General features: G+C 47.9%; 1 pseudogene; it reads left to right on the top strand.

Moving 5' to 3' along the window:
• The window catches only part of LOC136398615 (histone-lysine N-methyltransferase PRDM9-like), a 29,717-nt pseudogene extending 8,854 nt beyond the window's left edge, over positions 1–20,863 (top strand).
• Positions 20,864–21,648: the final 785 nt, after the last annotated feature.

Genomic DNA, 21,648 nt, shown 5'->3' with positions numbered 1-21,648 from the left:
CTGGACTGCAGTGCTGTGATCCAAGCTGAGACACTGGAGACCTTCCTGAGTGAGGTGGGATGATGGGGCTGTTTTCAGCTATAGGGGGGCTTATTCTCTAAGATTGGCTTTGTTAATTTTTGGAGAATACACTTCAGTGGGGAATCCTCTCAAAGATTACTTTATCTCCTATTGAGAGACGATTATGGATTAGTTGGAGAGGAATGGGAGTCAGCAATGTAAGAAGTATAATTGGGGACCCTGGCTGGTTTGCTCAGTTCATTAGAGCACCATTCTGTACTACCAAGGTTGAGACAAGTCAGAGCACATATGAGAAATAACCAATTACTGCATATCTAGGCAAAACAATGAATAAATGCCTCTCTCTCTCTCTCTTTCTTCTCCTCCTCCTCCCCCTCCTCCTCCTCCTCCTCCTCCTTCTTCTTCTTCTTCTTCTTCTTCTTTCTCCTCTTCCTTTTCCTCTTCTTCCTCCTGCTCTTTTTGTCTCTCTAAAATCAATCAATTTTTAAAAACTATGGTTGGGGAAATATTTTGAAACAGAACTTCAAAATATGAAATGGGCTGACACTGAATAAAATAAAGTATGAATATTTTATGTGAAGCTTGAGGAGGGACATGTTTTTAGTTTGTTATCTATGGGTAAACTATGAGGGAAGCAATTACTAGTTGGGGCCAGTGGTCTTTCTAAGTAACTGTGTTAAAAGCTACATGTATATAAAATAGGTCAGCATTGTTCCACCTATACTGGGGGTGAAACAGACCCTGATGCTACTTGACAGTCCCTCATCTGGCATGCGTAGAAAGGACTCTTGATGTGGACTTTCTGGATTTCTAAAGAAGACACAGTACATAAAAATAAAAAGAGAAAACAGACTGTAAAGAAACACTTTGTGGGAGACAGAGATTATACTGTCAACCCCATAAGAATGACTTGTGGGACAGGTCTTAACAAAACGTATGACCCAGGCAGCCTTGTCAACATCTGTCCTGACCAAAACTTTCTCTTTCAGCAGAACCACAGCCAGAGATACACCCATGTCCCTCCTGCTCTCTGGCTTTCTCCAACCAGAAATTCCTCAGCCAACATGTGGGACACAATCACCCCTCTCATATTTTCCCAGGAACATCTACAAGAAAACAGCTCCAATCAGAGGACCCCTACCCAGAGCATCCAAATCAGCAGCAATATACTGATACACACAACTGGGATGACAAAGCTGAAGGTCAAAAGGTCAAAGAAAAGTCCAAAGATTTGCTTAGACGGAACAGGCCAAGGAGGATTTCAAGGGCCTTTTTCAAACCTCCCAAAGGACACCTGGGAAGTTCTAGTGAGCAAGAGAGAATGATGCAGGAAGCGCCCAGCAAAGGCCAGGAAGTGAATTCAGTGGACACAGAAAAACTGTCTATGAGAATACAAATGTCAAGAATTGTAGTTGTCAAGTATGGAGAGTGTGGGCAAAGCTTTCATGATGGTTCACATCTCGTCAGACATCAGAGGACACACTCAGAGGAGAAGACTTATGTTTGCAGACAGTGTGAGCAAGGCTTTATAAAGAAGTCATATCTCCTCAGACACCAGAGGACACACTCAGGGGAGAAGCCTTATGTTTGCAGGGAGTGTGAGTGAGGCTTTACACAGAAGTCAACTCTTCTCACACACCAGAGGACACACTCAGGGGAGAAGCCCTATGTTTGCAGGGAGTGTGACCGAGGCTTTACAATAAAGTCAAATCTCCTCAGACACCAGAGGACACACTCAGGGGAGAAGCCCTATGTTTGCAGGGAGTGTGAGCGAGGCTTTACAATGAAGTCAAATCTCCTCAGACACCAGAGTACACACTCAGGGGAGAAGCCTTATGTTTGCAGGGAGTGTGGGCGAGGCTTTACACAGAAATCAACTCTTCTCACACACCAGAGGACACACTCAGGGGAGAAGCCCTATGTTTGCAGGGAGTGTGAGCAAGGCTTTTCACTGAAGTCAACTCTCCTCATACATCAGAGGACACACTCAGGAGAGAAGCCCTATGTTTGCATGGAGTGTGACCGAGGCTTTACACAGAAGTCAAATCTCCTCACACACCAGAGAACACACTCAGGGGAGAAGCCCTATGTCTGCAGGGAGTGTGAGCAAGGCTTTTCACAGAAGTCAACTCTCCTCAGACACCAGAGAACACACTCAGGGGAGAAGCCCTATGTTTGCAGGGAGTGTGAGCGAGGCTTTTCACTGAAGTCAACTCTCCTCAGACACCAAAGAACACACTCAGGGGAGAAGCTCTATGTTTGCAAGGAGTGTAAACAAGGATTTACACAAAAGTCAACTCTACTCAGACACCAGAGAACACACTCAGGGAAGAAGCCCTATGTTTGCAGAGAGTGTGAGCGAGGCTTTACACAAAAGTCACATCTCCTCACACACCAGAGGACACACTCAAAGGAGAAGCCCCCTGTTTGCAAGGAGAGTGACTGAGTCATTAGCATTAATTTGCATCACAGCCATAGCAACCGCACAGGTCATATCCCAGCTTTGAGGGGACTTCAGTGGATGTCTACTGACCCCTTACCCTCCTAGGACTGTAATTAGTACAGAAGTAACTAAACAAGTTCTTCTTTTTCATGTCAAGAGATGAGCTCAACAAATAGTTCCTTAAGTTGTATGGGAATGTCAACACCAATGTCCTACATGGTCTCTTGGCCTTCTGTTCTAATAAATCTTATCTTTATAAAACTATGATACTCACATACCTCATTCCCCCCCCCCCATCACTGAAAGCAGAGAGTTCCCAGAGGGCCACAGAGAGCTTACACTGTCAGACACAGAAACTCAACCCTGGAAACGTGGAAGTCTGGAGTCAATCTACTTAGGTTACTGCCCAGTGAGAGGGATTTGAGACAGTCTCACTAGGGAAAGGGATTTCCTTGACTCCCAGGAAGTGGAGCCTTCTCTCCTAGTAGGCTCATCACCTTCCTCCCTTGGCTTCCTTTTGTTCTTGTCCTGGTTTTCTCTGACTTCTGTAGTCTCAGTGGTGAAAACGAGGGAGAAATATGTGCATGTCCCTGTGCCTGGCTCAGTCTGGGCACCTGGTCTTTCTCACTCCACACTGTCCCATCAGGGTGAGAATGTCATGGTGTACACCACATGCATTCCAGATCATTCCATAGTGGGTTTCAATCTCAGCTCTGCTCTCACCAGCTGTGTGACATAAGGCTATATTCTCAACTTCTCTGTGCCTGTTTTTTGATTTATAAAATGGTAATTTTGCTTGACCAGGCAGTGGTGCAGTGCATCAAGCATTGGACTAAGATGGAGAGGACCCAGGTTCAAAACCCCAAGGTCACTCGTTTGAGCACAGGCTTATGAGCCTGAGTGCGGGGTTGTAGGCTTGAGGGTGGAATCATAAACGTGACCCCATTGTCACTGGCATGAGTCGGTTTGGTTCAGATAATCTCCTTAAAAACTCGTAGTTTTCATGTTTCTTATTTCAACAAGACCAAGTACCTAACCTTGTAAAAATAGCTCTTCCTGATATATTGTTAGGAAGTGGCAAATACAGACATTCAGACTACTATAGTATGGCACTCACACCTGTTAGAACTGCTAAACTCCACATATGACAGTACCAATGTTCTCATGCATTCATTAATTCTTAGATGTTTCCTAAGGATCAAGCTTACTTTGGTATATCAGAATGACACTCTAAGTAACTAAGGTTCCCAGCCAGGGCATAGCCATAAATTTCATCCAACTCTCATTTAGGGATAGAAAATACCTTTTTCAGAACCAATAGATCACCACACACAAAAAATCAGTAGAGATAGAAAATTTACTTATAATAAACAAATAAGTGGATCAACTGAGGAAAGAAAAACAAGAAGAATGCAACAGAAGGGAGCCTGCAGGGGTAACTGAGTCAAACAGTTATAGATTAACAGTCCTATAGCTGTGATGGTGAACCTATGACACGCATGTCAGCACTGACACGTAGCCATTTTTGATGACATGCTGCCGCATACCAGAGAAGTGTGGGGCCACATGCAAAGAAGGATGTTTTATACTTGGCACTTGGGGGAAAAAAAATACCTACTTGAACAACATCCAAAATCTGTAATCATGGCGAAAACACTGCCAAATCTAAGCAGCAGCGATAAAAACAATGTCTGCTCCAGCGTCCCTCACCCATTCCTCAGCTCCCTAGGGGTCATTCCTGAGACTCCTGCTGCATCCAAACACCACTCTGCGTCCTCTCTTCATGGACCGAACGACAACTACCCCCACAGTCTTCTCAGCCTTCCCTGTCCTTGCAAACACAGAAAACGACTCATCTGACAAAGTGACACCCAATGAGACTTACACGTTGCACCGAGGACACTTTTTGTTCGATGCATACGGACCGCTCCCACCAGCAGCATCTAGACAGCGAAGCTCTGGGAACTAAGAAGCTCGTTTCATACCCGCCCCCCGCCTGCGTGCCATTGGGTCTTCTCTGCTCCCTTCCTCGGACCCCGGACCCTCCGCGGTGGCACAAGCGGCTCCCACCCACACGACCTGGGTTAACTGTTCCCACGCCGCCCTGAACAAGAAAAGCCCTTTCCTCCTACCGCGCCCCCGGGGACGCCGGAGGACGAGGAAATTGAGGCGGAGGTGAGCCAGGACCCTCCCGCGACGCACCCTCTCGGACCCCCAGCCACCTCGGTTGCCGACTCCCAGTACCGTCCTCGTGCCCACCCTGCCCCGTGAGAAGCTGGAGGACTGGACATTAGACTCACCTGCGACCCAGCGCGCTCCGCTCTGCGCTCTCGGCCTTTCCACCCACAGAGGGGAGACGCCCCCCGCAACCTCCCTGGCCGTGGGGTCCCGTGTCCTGTGTCTGTCCCTACAGGAGTTTCTTGCGGGTCGGACCTCCTCAGGCCCAGTTCCTGTGCAGACTGCTCGGCTGTCTCTCATTCTGCACCAACCCTCCCGGCTCCCCGGCCCCACCTGCCTGTGAGCGCACGCTCCCCAAACCCCTTCCCGGAGCTGCTTGCTCAGCACCTCGCATGCACCCCCTCTTCCCGGACCCCCCGAGGACAGTCCCGTCCGCCTCCGACCGCGGGCCCGGTGCCCTCCCTTCTAGGCTTGGGCGCCTCCCGCCCCGACCTGCTTGGACCACAGCCGTGTTCGTGTTCGGGGGCGCCTCCTTAACAGCCCTCCCCTGGCGTGGCCCCGGGCCCTTCCTCCCTCTTCCCGGGGCTGCGCCTCCTCCTCCGCCTCCCGTCACCTGTCACCGACCTGCTGCCTTCTCCTCAGGTGCTGGCCCTGCAGGTCACCGTGCCCTCCCCACGAGTGTCCGTCGCCGAGACCTCCGCCCCAGCGCGCTGTCTCGCCCTCCCGACTCCTGTCCTGGAACGCGGACGTGCAGATGCGTCCACACTGCGCGCCTGGATTCGCACCGCGGAGGGGACAGGGGAACGTGGGAGGGGCAGCGGTCCAGAAGAGAGTCCGGGAACGGCAGGCTGGTGCCGATTTCCACGGCACCGCGAGACCTCGGCTGAGGAGGGCCGCGTGGCGGCAGCGTCCTGGGGGTGCAGAGAGCTTCCAGCGGGCAGGAGAAGAGGAACTGTCCCCAAAGTTGCTTTGGAACCGGCTGACGAGGCTACTGTTTCTTTAAGGGTTTTACTTTGGGAGCCCTGCCACGGGAGGTTCTTTGCTTGCCCATATTTTGTTTAACAGTAATTAATGTTGGTATCAGTACAGACGAAGACACCAGTGTACCGATGGGCACACAACACACACATAATTTCCTGTGGCTAATGGTTTACGTGGCTAAGCGGGAAATAAAAAATTAAAGACACCACTTTAGGTTAAGGCAGGGGTCCCCAAACTTTTTACACAGGGGGCCAGTTTACTGTCCCTCAGACCGTTGGAGGGCCGGACTATAAAAAAAAACTATGAACAAATCCCCATGCACACTGCACATATCTTATTTTAAAGTAAAAAAACAAAACGGGAACAAATACAATATTTAAAATAAATAACAAGTAAATTTAAATCAACAAACTGACCAGTACTTCAATGGGAACTATGGTCCTGCTTTTGGCTAATGAGATGGTCAATGTCCAGATCCATATTTGTCACTGCTAGCCCTAACAAGTGATAGGACACGCTTCCGGAGCCGTGACGCATATGTCCCACGTCACCGGAAGTAGTACCATACGTGAGCGACACCGTACTTTACTCCCTCTCACTGACCACCAATGAAAGAGGTGCCCGTTCGGGAAGTGTGGAGGGCTGGATAAATGGTCTCAGGGGGCCGCATGTGGCCCACGGGCCGTAGTTTGGGGACCCCTGGGTTAAGGCAACCGCTATGCAGGGAAAGAACAGAATACTGTCAGGAACAGACACCAATGATCCGGGAACGCCTTTCTTGGAAGAAGTGGCCTGGAAGCTGAGAACTAAAGTGCAGAAACCAACACGCCCCGGTGGCTGACTGCACAGACTGGTGTCCCGTCCACCCTACATGATGTGGTCGCTCACGGCTCAAGGCAGGCACAAGAACTGACAGATAGGAACACCAAGAAACAACTGCATGGAACAATGATTGTTTGTTTCTCCATCTCTCCCCCAATACCCTATCTCTAAACTCAATGAATGAAATATAAGCAAAACAACACAACTTAACGTGCAACACCATTGCTCTGCTGGTCCCTTACTGACTGACAGTCTTTCTGCCTCACTTTCTCTGCTCTTCAGCGTTCACACACATCCCGTCCCCATACAGACGTCTCCGCGGAGGCTGCTTCGGTGCACTGCACTGCCTCAGGAACTGGGGACCGGACCATCTGAAGCAGTGAGCAGTGTCTGGCAACCGAACTGACTGGACACCACTGTCCTGGGCGTTCCCTGACTGCCAGTGGCACGAGTGCCCTGTGGGTCAGATGGGTAGATCCAAAAACCCCTGCCCCATGAAACCTCTATAGACAACTGTCCTTGCCTCATAAATCAATCTTTCCTACTGGTGCTATGTAACTAATAACTGACATTCTTTATCTTTTACTTTCCACAATCCACCATCTACAGACCCACTTTTTTTTTATTTTATTTTTTTAATGGGGCGACATCAATAAATCAGGATACATATATTCAAAGTTAACAAGTCCAGGTTATCTTGTCTTTCAATTATGTTGCATACCCATCAACCAAAGTCAGATTGTCCTCTGTCACCTTCTATCTAGTTTTCTTTGTGCCCTTCCCCCTCCCCCTTTCCCTCTCCCTTTCCTCCCTCCCCCCGTAACCACCACACTCTTATCAATGTCTCTTAGTTTCACTTTTATGTCCCACCTACGTATGGAATAATGCAGTTCCTGGTTTTTTCTGATTTACTTATTTCACTTCGTATAATGTTATCAAGATCCCACCATTTTGCTGTAAATGATCCAATGTCATCATTTCTTATGGCTGAGTAGTATTCCATAGTGTATATGTGCCACATCTTCTTTATCCAGTCATCTATTGACGGGCTTTTTGGTTGTTTCCATGTCCTGGCCACTGTGAACAATGCTGCAATGAACATGGGGATGCATGTGTCTTTAGGTATCAATGTTTCTGAGTTTGGGGGGTATATACCCAGTAGAGGGATTGCTGGGTACAGACTCACTTTTTATCATGGTGAACAAGTGCCCAGAAAAGAATCTCTCAGGTGACTTTAAGGAGATATGGTATCACTTACAGAATGCTTCTCATTCTTAGAACACTGTGCCTCGAGACTTCATTTCACTAAAAATACTAAAAGTTCTGTTACTGACTTATTTTTAAATTAACCTAAAACTCATAAAAACAGTTTTACCAAAAATTATGTCAATTTCCCAAGGATGTCTATAAAATTCTTAGAATATAAATGGAAACATCAACAAAATTTTTAATAACATGGTCTTATGTTCCCTTCAACAGTTGCAATAAGTGGAGGAACAGCCTACCCAGGTGGTGATGCAGTGGATAGTGTGTGAACCTGGACTCTGAGGATGGAGATTAAAATCCCTAAGGTCCCTGGATTGATCACAGGCTCATTCAGCTTGAGTATGTGGTGACCAGCTTCAGCATGACATCATGGACATGAGCCCATGGTCTCTGGGCTGGAGCCCTTCCTCTGACACATTCACAGACACTGCTGATGAAAAGTGCAATGGCATTTCCAAAATTTTTGCAAAACAGCAGCAGGGATGGAAAGAAATATTCTCTTATGAAGTGCTTTTTGTTCCCAACTTTCCCACGGGAGGGCAGCAGAACAATGTGTCCTATCCCAGTGACCCCTATTCAGGAGACGTTCCCCAAATGCAGAATGCAGGGCAGCATGCATCAGAGTGCGACAAGGGATCCCACAGTTGCAGAGGAGAGGATCCCGAGACGATGGTCCTTGTTCATCAGACTAACAGGAGAAGGCATGACACAAAACATGCGGCAGAGCCAAAATCAGGACCCCACACACTCAAGGGAGGCTCTGGGGAGCACTGCGAGCCCCAAGGGAGGACCGAGGACTTCCAACCTAAAGTTCTTACCCAGACATGGTCCTGGCTATAAAGACCGAAACCTAGAAACACATTGTAAAAATAGAAGGTCACATGAATTGAAATCTATGAAAACCTCAGACACAACCACACCAAGAAATGTAGCACAAACCAAAGAAGCTGCCCTATTCACTTTTCCCAGAAGCACATACTCAGGACAAAGTTCTCACCTCTCTTTTCTTTTTTTTTTTTTTTTTTTTTCTGAAGCTGGAAACGGGGAGAGACAGTCAGACAGACTCCCGCATGCGCCTGACGGGGATCCACCCGGCACGCCCACCAGGGGCGAAGCTCTGCCCACCAGGGGGCGATGCTCTGCCCCTCCGGGGCGTCGCTCTGTCGCGACCAGAGTCACTCTAGCGCCTGGGGCAGAGGCCAAGGAGCTATCCCAAGCGCCCGGGTCATCCTTGCTCCAATGGAGCCTTGGCTGCGGGAGGGGAAGAGAGAGACAGAGAGGAAGGAGGGGGTGGGAGGGGGAGAAGCAAATGGGTGCTTCCCCTATGTGCCCTGGCCAGGAATCGAACCCGGGTCCCCCGCACGCCAGGCCGACGCTCTACCACTGAGCCAACCGGCCAGGGCCAAGTTCTCACCTCTCTAAACAGGATGTCAGCAGCACAATAAAAACAGAGACGAAGAGCAAACGGTAGATCCCTCTGCATCAGCTGAATCACACACAGTAGAAAGACACGCACCACTCCCCAATAAAGCACTGAGGGAACAAGCAAAGGAAGGCAATCAAAGTTACTGAATAAGTAACTAAATGACCTAATAAGTAAACAAAGGGGAAACAGATAAACAAATCAGGGGGAAAATGAATGAATAAAAAACAAGAAACTATGAAAGTGAATGAAGAATGACTACAGAAACAAATAAGGAAGCCAAATAAAAGGATACTTGGAGCAGCCACCTATCTGAACAGTTTCTGAAGCCAAGGCAAAGACCTAAGACAGAGATAATGGTCCGAAAGACCCAGAGGCCCAGCAAACTCTGCTGTTCCACTCCAGAAAAGGGAACAGAGTGACCCAAAACACTCCTTCCATGTTCCAGAAGATTGTCTCCACGTCAGCACTACAGAAGTTTCAGAAAGTAGCAATGCCATGGCAATCAATCTCTAATAGCCTATTACTCCTACCTGTAAGAAAGAAACAGATGCTGTTGTTCTCTTGAGAACCTCGTCCGTTTTCACAGCTGCAGTATGAATCGTACACAGAATCAGCGACACCATAATCACTTCTTCACTATGTGAGAAACCTCAGGATTTGTTTGTATTCACACAAACCAATACCAATGTCTGACTTTCCGAGAAAGAGCGCTATTCTCAGGACGTCCACTAGAGGGCACCAGAAATGTTTCATTTTTTTCAAGTGCTCTAGGCGGTTTTCTCAGGATTCGGTGTCAGGCGGCAGAGATCAGAGCATGAGAACAGATCACACTGTCAAGGACTACACAGCCCTGTCATGGGCCTTCTGGTGCATGTCAATAGTTACAAAAGAATGACCTCAGAAGGGGTACAGCCTGTGATCTCAGCCAGACAGTCAGTGGAAATCATTTCAACTGTCACTTCCATTCTGAGTCCTAGAAAGGAAAAAAGAGGCACCACTCTTTTTTGTACATGGACAGAGAGAGACACCGAGGGAAAGATAGATATTGACAAATAGGAAGGTAAACAAATAGGAAGCATCTGTTCTTTATTGAGGCACCTTACCTGTTCATCTATTGCTTTCTCGTATCTGCCATGACTGGGGTAGGGGGGCCTACAGTACAGCCAGGAACCTGCTGCAAAAGCCAGCAATTTGGCCTTCAGGCCAATGACTCTTGGGATCAATCCAGTGATCACAAAGTCACGTCCATGATCCCATGTTCAAGCCAGAGAGCCCACAGTAAAGCTGAGGAACCAGGACTCAAGCTGCACGAGCCACTGCTCAGGCCAGAGAGTGTGGGGTCTCAACCCAGGGTCTACTGCATCTCAGGCTGAAGGTCTATGCAATTCACCACCTGCTATTGTGGATGGGCAATAGCAGTCTTCATATACAGGATTGGGTGATCTGGGTGAAGAACTCAGTAGACACATCCTGCACCATGTCACTGGATCATGAGGGGGATAGGAAAGCATGCTCCCTGGGAACACATCAGTGACACAGTACGACCACATGCTTCGACTGTGAGTGGACACACTACAGGAAGGCAGAGTACTGGACGATGCCACAGGACCTCAGTCCTGCACTTCTGAAGGATTACAGAGAGAACGTGGGAGCCGACACGCATTCACCCTTAGAGGCTCACCTGCCCTAGGACATGAGCATTGGGTCTAGGAAGCACATTCAGGCAGAAAGGGAGAGATGCACACCAAATGTAATGGGACCCATCCCCCGGAAGCTCTGGAATGTGCAGTCACTGCACATCCTACTCCTCTGACCTTCCCAACACACCTCTGCAAGGAATACAGGGATTCCCTGTCATAACACTGCTATGTCCTCTCACCCTGTAGAGAACGCCCTGGACAAAGCACTAAAACTGCTGGCTATACACGTGTAATTCGCATTGGCTATGAGGAGAGGACTGGTGCCTCTCAAAGGTATCTTCATCCAAACCTATCTGGACAGAGAAGACACCCTTCACTGCATTACAGGTGAAATGATTGGGATTGCAGGCAGGAAGAGCAGGTCAGGAGCAACCCCCAACATGTCCTCTGGGTGGCAGCACTAAAGTAAGAAAACAGAAATGTGGATCCCAGTGCAAAAGAACTTGACCTCGGACGATCTTCGGGATCCTTCCTCCACGCCCCAGTATTCAGCATATGCAAGTATGGGCTCCCTGAGAGTATGGAGGTGTATCTCTAATTCTTTATGGAGTGTGGACACTTTCCTCCAAGAAAAATAGCGCTCCCTTTCCCGCTAACCCACGGCTGACATAGACCAGCAGAGTAACAGGCGAGAGCACAGACGCTTCAAACAACATCTAGTGCTAGTGACCAGGAGGGGCAGGGGGAGCTCATACAAGGGTTGAGAGCTGTAGACATGAGGACTGGGAAATACTGCACATACCTCACAACTGCAGAAGTGAAGGTAGATATCCTCCTTCTAGAAAAGTACTGCCCACGCTCCCTTGACCCAGGGCCCCATCACCACACCTCAGTAACACCTCCCGAACTGAGAAAGACTTAAGGTGCCCTGGACAGTCATGCTCTATTTGCAGAAAGACAAGAACAAGCATTTATGAAAAATGTGCTTTGAACAAAGGAAAATTACTACAGGATTAATCAGAAAAGTCTTTTGCAGCATACTCCAATGTACACTATGAAGGGGTTACAGTCTAACAAAATACCGATAAAGAACATGACCTTCAAACTCCTCGATACTTGGAAAATGCAAAATGAGACAAAGTCCCGTGGTAACACAACTGCTAACAGCTGTTGGACACATTGTACACAGAAAAGACACATTGAACCGAGAAAGAAGGAAGGGCTTTGCAGCACCCAGCACAGAACAGTGATAAAACACCTTGACTTCCACACTCAAGGAAAGCTGGGAGAAGCAGAAACATAGAATCAAGACACAGCATCTGGAACCCTGCAGATGGGAATGAAAGTCTATTCCAAATGCTAGATCACCCCCTTCTCTGATCAATAACAAGGTTGAAAGGACACATACACTAGTGCACCATCCACTCATCCAGGCCAAAGAAATCACACTTATCAACGTGAACAGAGGCTGACACACATATTTTACAGGCACTGATGGGACCTCAAACCACATCTTCTGTTAATGGAACCCACCTCAACAAACAAGACAAGTTAGGCACCGGTGGGGTAAATGGACAAACACTGCACCCCCGGAAACCTTCGGCAGGAGAGGAACTACAGAAAATATGAACAAAGTCCTCAAGCAACACAGAACACACATTTAAGCAAACAAGCAAACAGTGAGACAAAGGAGAAATCCGACAGGTGAAGCCAGGACTGTAACTCCAAACAGCCACCTTGATAACAACCTTTCTGAACTCCAGGTGAAAAAACAACATGAAAAGAGAACTCTGAAAGCCTCGCGTCTCTAACAAACCCAACACCGGGGTCATAAAAAAGGAAACGGAAGGGACGAGCACAGCCCTTCCAGGTCCTGGAAAACCAGAAAGGCAGAAGTTGGAGCAGGTGCAACCTCTGCAGCCATCCCTTTCACAGTGACAGCTGCTCATTCTCCTCAGCACTTGATCATTTTTGGCAAATGGACTAATCAACAGAAATGTACTAGAAACATACACACTGCAACTATTTTCTGTTCCCGTTGATGGAGGAAACCGTAGGGGCCTCTCTGTGATGTCAAAACCCAGCGCTAACAAATTGCAATATATGTTCCCCGACAGTAGTGCCGTTCCCAACTGGCACACTGTGTGGCACCCCTTTTCTGTTCCCCAGGGTGGCCTCTACTGAAACATTCTTTCAAATGTACACGCACCATGATGGCAAATGTCCAGTGTCACAGTGATCACACCATTACCATAACATGGGGCCTGTGACAGCAGCTCTGGGTCATATGAAACGATGAACAAGCTGTGACACACAACCAGCACCAGAACCAATGTCAGAAAGCCACACACACACCCTCAGTCAGAGGTCGTCACCATCCGACCGCAAACAGGTGCCCAGTCATGATACAGAACATGAAACCTAAAGTGAAGATGGAACAGGGCAGACATACATCAAGCCCTTCTTACCTGGTTACATCCATCAGAACTGAGTTCTACACCACCCACAGACCACACTCTGAAACACGGGACTCAAAGGCAATACCAAAACAACCTAGGACATCTGACACCCACACTGAGCATGCCCAGATGATCTTAAGCCGCAGTTTCCAGAAGGAAAAACCCACTGCTGTGAGCAATACACCAGAGACAAAGCAGAGAGACCGCCCAGGTGCTCTATTCAGGGGAACACTCAGATCCTCCTGCTGTACACAGACCCAGGGTTCAGTGAACATCACGTTGAAAGAAAGAAAAGAAAGAAAGAAAGAAAGAAAGAAAGAAAGAAAGAAAGAAAGAAAGAAAGAAAGAAAGAAAGAAAGAAAGAAAGAAAGAAAGACAGACATAGGGGAGGCAGTGACCCCACGTGCAGTTGGAAACCTTCACCAACAGTTTTTGGTACTATGTCAGAGACACTCTGTGAACATGGAAGTCATTGAGCCTCGACATTCCCTCTCAGCCTGCACCTTGACACAGACAAGACCAGCAGACTGAACACAGAGATCACTTTCCCTAAAGAAGTGGAACCCCTTCACGTCCTCCCACCTACAGCACCTTCAGAACACAGAAGCGTGACAGCCCTCCATCTCCATCTCTCACGACCATCTCTTCTGAGCATGCAGGGAACAAAGAAGAGCCAATTATTTTCCTCACTACCTTCTCCTCTCTGTGTCCTGTATGGATGACCTCATCAGAATGCCTAGGTCTACATCAGACATTCACCAGCTGAAACAAACTAATTGAAAACCCATATATGCAGACAACTACTGAAAACAGCAAGTCACTATACCTAATGGGAAACATGATGGACTGACCTAACAAGCTCAGAAGACATAGAGAAAAAACAGGCAACATGCAGGTACAACTGGAGGCCAAAACAGGACTTCTGCACATTCCACAGGCCAACCCCAAAACCGTAAGACACGGGAGGCGAGACTAACAAGCCATCAAACTGCTGCTGAGAATGCCAACCTAAAACGTGAGTGGACTTCAGCAAGGCCGTCTCCCTGCAGCAGACCTTTGGATAGAGATCTGTTACAGTAGCAGGAGTAGCACTCATGGATGTCATCTCAGGCTTCTGTCCAAAAACTCAGCTGTCAAGCACAACAGAGCACACAGAATACAGAAGTGTTACTGTTGCCAGAGTGGAGTTATCTCAGTAAAAAGATATGTCTGAAAGGGAAAGAAGCAGAATATTCCCTATCTCATTGACATCATCAATCATAAAGGAAAAATAACTTGAAATAACTTCTTCTCATGGCCGGAATTACTGACATTCACATACACGCAGAATCCACCAGGTTGGAAATAGGTCAGAACTTCCTCCTATCAAGAAAGAAATGTCCCTGAACCCTCAGTGATCTGTGAGCTGCAGTGATGATCCAGGTGAGCATCGAGAATGACAGAGGAGGAGGGAATGACCCAAGTCTAAGACATTCATGTAGATGGCGCCATGTTTTCTACAATAGAGTCACAGAACCCACCGACACAAGGCGCTGACACCTGCAGCAGACAGACAGAGGTGGAGACAATGAGAGACAGTGATGCCTGCAGCTACCTGTGTGGCTTAAAGGGTCCTTGCAAAATGACATCAAAAATTTAAAAAGTTTCGCCTGACCAGGCGGTGGCGCAGTGGATAGAGCATCGGACTGGGATGCGGAGGACCCGGGTTCGAGACCCGATGTTGCCAACTTGTGCGCAGGCTCATCTGGTTAGAGCAAAAACTCACCACCTTGGACCCAAGGTCGCTGGCTCAAGCAAGGGGTTACTCAGTCTGCTGTAGCCCCACGGTCAAGGCACATATGAGAAAGCATTCAATGAACAACTAAAGTGTCACAATGCGCAACGCAAAACTAATGATTGATGCTTCTCATCTCTCTGTTCCTGTCTGTCTGTCCTGTCTATCCCTCTCACTGACTCTCTCTCTGTCTCTGTAAATAAATAAATAAATAAATAATCTTTAAAAAAAAATTTTTTAAAGTTTCCCTTCACTGGTGCTATTCCCAGAATGCCCACACGATGGCAGCCAAAAAAGTTGTTTTTCTCCCACAAGGGACCTTGTCTCTGGTGTCATTCCAGAAAAGCAAACTCCATAGCAGTGTGGCTTACAGTGACAGAAAGAATAACACAGAGATAGGAGAGGATGCAGTCGTACCACTTCTGAGTTAACTAACTAATGAAGAAAGCTCAGCAGAATCAAGACAGCATAACCGATGTAAAAACCCCAGACACATATCCTCGTCCCGTAATAATGCTGCAAAACACACTTAAAGTAGAAGAACTTCGCATTCAAAAATGATACCCAGACACCATCCAGATCAGGAACCCAGAAGAACAGAGGAGAGGTGGCAGAGCAGGATATTAGACCTTTGTGCCTGACTGCAAAGCCATTTACCTAGGTACTTATCAGAAAGCAAGCAATGAACAAGAAAGGTACCATAACGGCCTGACAAGGTGGTGCCAGAGTGGACAGAGGATTGGACTTGGTACATAGATGACCCAGGTTCAACACCCCAAAGTCACCAGCATGAACGTGGGATCATAGACATCACCCATGGTCGCTATTTTGAAATGAAGCTCACTAGCTTCAGCAAGGGTCACTTGCTCTGCTGAAGGACCCCCCCCCCCCCATCAAAGCACAAATGGGAAAGTAATCAGTGAACAACTAAGGTGACACAACGAATAATGTTTCTGATCTCTCTCCCTTTCTATCTATCCCTTTCTGTCCTTTACTCTGTCTCTCTATTTTTGTTTCTGTCAAAACAAAAAGGTGCCAAAAAGTACATTGAGGCTTCTCTTCTATCTCCCTCCCTTCCCCTCACCTACCTTCCTCCCAGGTTCTTTGTGTCTCTATATCTCAGAAAAAAATAACTAACAGAAATATATTCAGTGCATCAACTACAGAGATAGAGAGTGAGAGAGAGCCAGAGAAGGAAAAAGATAAGAACATCAGTCTATTGCTGTATCTTCCTTTACCGTGGAGAGAACTGGCAACCAGCTCACTTTCAGACAATGGTCCAACTGAAAAGGCCAAGAAAAGCATCATTTTCAATGCAGACATATGTTATAAAATAACAGAACACAATTCTCTTAACATGGAAATTAATGACTGTGAAAACCCTGTCTTAGAAGAAGCAACACGAAAGAGAAAGACTCCACACTGACAGCAGCCTTCCAGAGGTGGGGGCAGGTTGTCCCTGCCCGGTGGCAAATATGCAAATAGAACACTCAGCAGCCGGCGGAAAGACAGGACCACCTGGGACGTCAGTCACCACAAGGAATCGCTGAGGGTCCTAAAACTCACTGTCCTCACTGATGGGCCAGAAATCCAATCGGGAGAAAGTATCCTGTAATGCAACTACAACAAAGTGACCTTCACATTCTGCGGACCACTGACGATGGACCCACGCCGTCCCCAGCTGAACCCTACAAATTACTCTCAAAATCGCCGTGTCATGGAATACGGCAGCCGTGGACGGACTTCAAAACACAGAGATGTAACGAGGGTATCTCAGACTGCAATGCCATCCAACACAGAAACTAAACGGAAAACCCCAATAGACAGCCGTCTTCACCTAAAACAACCTACTTTTCTACGACGGTACAGTCACCTCCACTGACTAAGGACACCGCGGACCACGTGTCCCCGAGGACGCAGCCCTCCCTGCGATTCGCAGCGTGTCCACGGGAGGGCAGCACGGAGCCGCACGGCCGCCCATTCTCCATGGACCTCACCCCGCGGGGAAATGAAACGGCCCCGCGGACCTCAGGGTAACAGTCCTCAGCATCTTTCTTCCCGTTGCTCAGACTGTGGCCATCGGGAACGTATTCACGTCGGAAGTCTCTACAGTCAGCACATGTAATGCGCTTCAAAATAACACCACAGCCTGGAGCAGTGGAGAGAGCGACGGACTGGACGTGGAGGACCCAGGTTTGTAAACCCTGAGATCGCCGGCTTGAGCACGAGCTCCTCTGGTTTGCGCAAGGTCATAAGGTCGCTGGCTTGAGCAAGGGGTCACTCACTCTGCTGTATGCCCCCCCCCCCAATCAAGGCACATATGAGAAAGCAATCAACTAACAACTAAGGTGCTGCAGCGAAAAACTGATGCTTCTCATCTCTCTCCTTTCCTGTCTGTCTGTCCCTGTCAGTCTCTGTCTCTGTCATGATAATAATAATAATAATAATAATAACAACGCCGCAGCGTGCAAGCCACTTCAGGCCAAAAACAAATCGAAGGGAAGGAAAAGGGAGTGGCCCATGCCCACACCTCAGGGAGGCCGTGCCCTCCTCAGAAGACGTACTTCCCAGAAGAGCTCAGCATTCTCAACTGTCACCTCCTCCTGAAGACCCCAGAACATTCCTTCCATTCCATAAACAGGAACATGAAAGAAACAGACCTGCAGATGAGCATTCGCTGCACGACCTGGCAGACTTTACCTGTCTGGTCAGGTTTCCAAGCAAGGACTTCCTTTGAGCAGCACAATTCAGGTCCACCGCATACACAACTCTTGATGTTCCAGAAACTCCCAGGACAAAGTCCCTCACCAATGAAAAGGGAACGAGACTCTGCACGAATGTGTCGTTATGATTCCTTTTTTTAAAAATTTTATTTATTGATTTTAGTGAAAGATGAAAGGAGAGAGAAAGAGGAACATCAACCTGTTCCTGTGTGTGCCCTGACTGGGGACCAAACCGGCAGCCTCTGTGCTTTAGGATGTTGCTCCAGCCAACCAAGCTATCCAGCCAGGGCTGGCATTCTGATTTACGATTTCAACATATCTTTTCTCTGCGGGGGGAGGGGGGGGGACGACACGGGACTTCAACCAAGTAGTAGTAATTATAATACTTCTTTATTATAAATTCCTGCTGTGCAGCCTAGGCGCTTTAATATATGCCAATCTAGGACAGGATAGTTCTTGAAGATGGTTAATCATTAAATGCAAGAAAAGTAAAAATTGATACTCACTCTGGCTCTGTTAAAGTTATTAATTCTTTTTAAAGTAACCACGGGCAAAGCTTGTGTCCTCAGCAGTGTTTTCCCAGGAAGGTTGTCCACTCCTTTTAGAGAGAATTCAAGGGCATGAATGGGAGGATACGATGGACACTGGGGTCCATCACGAAACAGAAGGTGGACTTTGTGAACTCTGGAATCTGCCCATGAATAAAACAGCAATATTGTATCTGAAGGATACTTTCATAAGCCACCACAGTCAAACTACATGCATTAGGGATTGAGATACTTGAAGACGTGTTTCTTTTTTGTGGCCTCAAGAGTGTCCTGCAGTCACACTGTCAGCCCTCCTGAGTTTCCAGCTCACCATCTGCAGATCCTGAGACTTCTCGGGCTTCACGTTCATGTCAGCCAACTCCTTATAATAAATATTTCTATGGATGCAGCCTCTCGGTCCTGTGTCCCTGGAGAACACTTTCTAGTACAAGTATGTTAAGAAAGTTTGGAAATCATGCAATGTGTTTTTATCAGTTTAAGAATTCATTCTAACACATCAAATAACCACACGGTTCATGACTGTAAGACCCATAATTTACATTAGGGTTTAAGTGTGTCCTCTAGGTCCCTGAAAACATTACAGTACCGACACTTGAAAACTGAAAGAAAAACAGGAAAAAATATATCGCAGTGGCAAAGTAATTAATTGTGAAACATGACCAGAAAATCCTGCTCTATGTGAATCCTGGAGTCTTAGAATGATACTATAAACAGGGAAGTGATGGCTGGTGCCAAAAAGCAAGTGAGAAATAGCAGTAGATGTGAAAACAGAAGCATGTTCCTATAATAAAGGGAAGTAATGAGCTAACAGAAAGGTTTGCACTTATCCAGACATATTTTATAGACGTAACTGCATTTGAAATATGCACAATAAATACTTCCTGCATAATTCTGACTATAATGTTTTCTTACTCGAATTCACAAGATTGCCGTCCTACTGTCTGTCTCACTGGCCTTACTGATTCCGTCCACTTCCTGACATGGTATTATTAATGTGTCTACTTGCCATCTTCCCCACTGGAACGTGAGCTCACTGTGCTGAGGACTTGGCTCACCGATGTCTGCCCCAGCAAAGGCAGCACTGGCTACCATGGCTGTGATCCTCACTTCTGTCTGGTAAGGGCTGGGATTTCATGGATTCATGCTTGAGCAGAGTCATCATCGGCTGGAATTAACTGGCTATTTTGTGACCTGCAGGATGGTGTCAACACCTTCTTCTTTTAGGACCCACCATCTGGGACCTAAAACTTATCATTTATTTTCATTTTTCATTTATTCCTCCAACACTTCTGGGCACTTTCTGTGCACCCGACACTGTTTCCTGGAGCAGTAAAAATATCAACACAGAAAACAACAACCTTAGGTTGGCACTGTTATTGTCCTGGTTTCACTGATGGGGAAACTAAGGCACAAACCATTTACACAGTTTCCCCAAGGTCACCCAGTTGTAAGTGCTGGATGGAGCTCAGGCAGGAGGACCCCACAGCCCACACTTAACCACTATTCTGTGCTTTCTTGTCATGTACATTTCTGCTTTTATGAAAACTCAGGAACTGGGGCTAAGTTCTCAGAGAATATGAATATCTTTTCTTATCTAAAAAATTAAGCTAATAATTTCCAGCTGACAGGGTGGTGGGGACCAGTCAAGGAGGTTCCGTGTGTGAAATCCCCTCACACAGGTCCCTGCACATAAACGCCCCGCGGCCTGCAGCCTTCCCTCTGGGCATTTGCAGGTCAGTCCATTTCCAACTCACTCTCTCAGGTGCAGCTTGGAGTCCCCACAACCTGTCAAGGATGAGCAGCCTGAGATCAGTGAGGAGAAGTGAACTTTCACTGTGACGGCACTAGAGGGCGCTCCCTCCCAAATATTCCATCAGTGTAGATAGGACAATATATATATATTTATTTTTACCAGTCTCCAAGAGATAAGTCCACGTTTGCTCCCATACGAATGGAAACAACAACGCCAAGTGGCATCACCACATCCGGGAATTTGCACTAGAAACCGTGGTATTTTCACTCCACGTTGCACATGTCAGTCACTCAGGCTGGTAACCCTTAGAAATAACCAGTTAGTAGGCCTGTCCCTACATTTACTATTTAGTGTATTAGTTTAGAAAAGTGCACCCATAGCTCTGTCATGAATTTCTTTCATGTTTCCGAAATACATTTCAGTATAATCGACTTCTTCTGTAACCTTTGTATGTTTAACACTGCTACTATGAGAAGGGGTCCAGGGGCTCCCTTCCCGAAGGATGGATGCACGTGGAGAATGTGACCTCTGCTCCTGTGGGACCGGATCGCTGCGCACTTGGCTCAAGGCTCCACGGGGAGGCTGACCCGGCTCCTGGACGCTGTCCCTGCGTTCTCTGCCTGCGGCTCCGTGGGCAGGATGCTCGGACCAGACTGCTCTGCACCGCTCCCTGCTGAGTGTCCACGGCACAGGGTCCAGGCCCAGGCTCAGCATGGCGGCAGCGCCCTCTGCCTTTTTCCTGGAGCAGTGCCACGTAAACACGGTGCCCAAGTACATCCGCCTAAGTCTCATTCAATCTCTGGATCCAAATCCTGTGAACATGTATTGACCTCGGGTGCAGAATGAGCGAAAACGCAAGGGCTCCCATTTTGAGTGTGACCTAGGAATCCATCTCCTAAGGCCACAAGGCACCGACCAGACTCCCAGAAATGGCCCTGGACAAGGGGTACCGGTCCTGAGCCCCACGCAGTGACTCCAGACACCACTCTACAGGCCACAGACACCTTCCAGCCCCCAGGACTCTGCAGGAGTCTCCCTCTTTCGAGGCTGGGCTGCAGGCGGGTGAAGGAGGAGCTTCCATACCCCCAAACTCACACCCTGCACACACCTCTACTGAGGACCCTACTGGAGACAGACACACTCACCCTCCTGGGGACACACACACAGACACTCTTACCATGGACAGACAGACACACGCCTATCCCAGGGAGAAACAGCAGCAGGTCAGTAGGAGGATAGCTACAAAAGGACTCAAACCCACACCAGGACGTCCCCCACTCACAACGTACATACCAAGTATCCAAAACTCGCACACTGCCATGGGGCGGGCTCATGGGCCACTTCCTGCCATGGGGCGGGCTCATGGGCCACTTCCTGCCATGGGGCGGGCTCAGGGGCCACTTCCTGCCATGGGGCGGGCTCACGGGCCACTTCCTGCCTCGGTGGCCACCGGGGCAAGACCCTCTGCAAGGTCACAGGTTAAGCCACCAGGAGCCTCAGACATGTGGAAACGAGAGGCTGTTCTGTTTCCCTAGGCATTTAGAGAGAAAGACACAGACAGACAGACAGAGAGGGAGACTGAGTCTCACTTTAAGACTGTTGATAGTTTGTGGT

The sequence above is a fragment of the Saccopteryx leptura genome, chromosome 3, assembly GCF_036850995.1.
Source record: "Saccopteryx leptura isolate mSacLep1 chromosome 3, mSacLep1_pri_phased_curated, whole genome shotgun sequence".
Taxonomy (NCBI): domain Eukaryota; kingdom Metazoa; phylum Chordata; class Mammalia; order Chiroptera; family Emballonuridae; genus Saccopteryx; species Saccopteryx leptura.
The sequence above is the reverse complement of the archived record's forward strand: the minus strand, read 5'-3'. Positions and strand labels throughout refer to the sequence as shown.